This window comes from Tamandua tetradactyla, chromosome 8, assembly GCF_023851605.1.
Source record: "Tamandua tetradactyla isolate mTamTet1 chromosome 8, mTamTet1.pri, whole genome shotgun sequence".
In the NCBI taxonomy this organism is placed as follows: Eukaryota; Metazoa; Chordata; class Mammalia; order Pilosa; family Myrmecophagidae; genus Tamandua; species Tamandua tetradactyla.
Window position 1 is genome coordinate 73,765,919 of NC_135334.1, and position 2,222 is coordinate 73,768,140.

Below are 2,222 nucleotides of genomic sequence, written 5' to 3' on the forward strand. Positions count from 1 at the left end.
TTATCAACTAGAGTCCAGTACAATTCATTTTGCTTTAAGTCTGACAGAGTCCATTTATATCCAAAATTACTTAGATAGTATGTTAGCCAGGATATTCTAGAGAAACAGAATCAATGGGATATCTGTATTAAGAGATTTAATATAGGAATTGGTTCATGTGACTGTGGGAATTAGCAAGTCCAAATTCCACAGGGAAAGCTGCAAGCTGGAAACCCCAGTGAAGGTAAAGTTATATTCCCCAGAGAACTGTTTTGGCTGAAGAAGAGGCAGATATTTTTCCTTCTGACTGACAAAATCCTCAATTCCTCCTTAAGACCTCTAACTGATTGGGCAAGGAGATGTCCTTCATTACTGAGGGCAATCTCCTTTAGTGATCATAGTTGCAATCAGTAGATGCAATCAGCTGACTGTAGATGCTAATCCATCTATGAAATACCCTCAGGCCAGTGCTTGCTTGACCAAACAACTGAATAATATAACCCTGCCAAACCAGCACATGAAATTAACCATCACAGTCAGCAACTTTTGTCCACCTACTTCAGTGAGTATGTTTCATAGGTTTGTAAATATATGTTAGATTCTCTTGTCACAGGTCACTCTGTGTCATGTATCCACCCCCGTTACAATTACATACAGAATAATTTCACCACCCTAAAAATCACCTGTGCTTCCTCTATTCAAAATGTCAATATAATTGGAATCATGCAGTTTGTCGCCTTTTCAGACTGGCTTCTTTTACTTATCAGTAATTTGATAGCTCATTATCTTTTTTTTAATTTTGTGATATCATCTCATTTTATTTTTTTCATAAAGAAAACATATTTGTCATTCTGATTGTAAAGCTAATACAAGTTCCATGAGGGTAGGAACTTTGGCGCTTTATTTTATTCCTAGTGCCTAAAGTAATACCAAGAACATCTGAATAATAAATACTTGTTGAATGAACAAACAGTACATAAAAAATAACATCCTTTTGTGACATAAGTACATACTGTAGTTAAATAAAACTAAAAAATAAAACAGACATTTTTTCCTTCTGACTATTGAAATCCTCAATTCCTACTTAAGACCTCTAACTGATTGGGATATATGTATGAAGTAGTTAAATAAAAACATTATGTTATTCACATTTTTACCTTGCTTAGTGTCAGTGAAGGAAAAGTTGTTAAATAGATATAAATATTTAATCTTTTCAGAGTGCTTCTTAATCTGACCTGAATGGCAAATATTTTCATAAGAGATTGGTAGGTAAAATTATAAATTAATATATAAAGTGAGTTAACAGTATTTGGTGTAACTTTCTTCCAATATGAAAAAAAGTAAACTAAATGATATTGGATAGATTTTTAGAGGGAAAAGATTAAAAGTGTATTATCTACTTAGACTATTTCAGAAGCCTAATAAAATAATCTTTTTAGATAAGTACAATTAGTAATGTAATATTTTAGTACCTCTGCATATTTGAAGATTTTCTTAAATGTACACAGTGAGGCCCAGAGAACTTAATTAGCATGTTTTAGGTCAGTTATTTGGTTGGACTTATATAGTTAGAAATAATTATGAAATTATTTTGTTTAAATGCTCCATAATTTTTATTCTTTCTATGTCACTAATATTTCTTATATCAAGCTGGTTAACTTGATAATTTTATGTTTTGAGTATTGTGATTATCTTTATAAATCAAAATAATCTGAATTTCAGGAATCATATTTTGAGCAGTTCATGGCATAAAACGGTTTCAGTAGGAGACAAAATTAAGATATTTCTCTGAGAAAATGATGAAATTTGAACAATTACCCTATCATCAATGAAAAATTAATTGTAGTGTGAAAAGGCAATGAGTTAAATGTCAGAGGATCCAAGTTTTTATATTACCTTAGCCATTAATTAATTGGATAGCTTGCTTAAATTACTTACTGTTTTGAGATTGGTTTCCTTCTCTGAAAGCAAAAGTTGGACTAGATTTTTTTTTTAAGATTTTAAGGCATGTAATATTTTTTAATCAGTTCTATTCACACACTGTCCATCCAACATGTACAATCAGTGACTCTCAGTATAATTACAGAGTTGATTGTAGTTGGTTTCATCACCACAATCAATTTTATATTTTCATTGCTCCAAGAAGAAAAACTCCATACTCCCTATACCCTCTTATTATTGAAACTTAGCATTGGTGTAGAACCTTTGTTACAATTGATGAATAATGTTAAAATATTACTGTT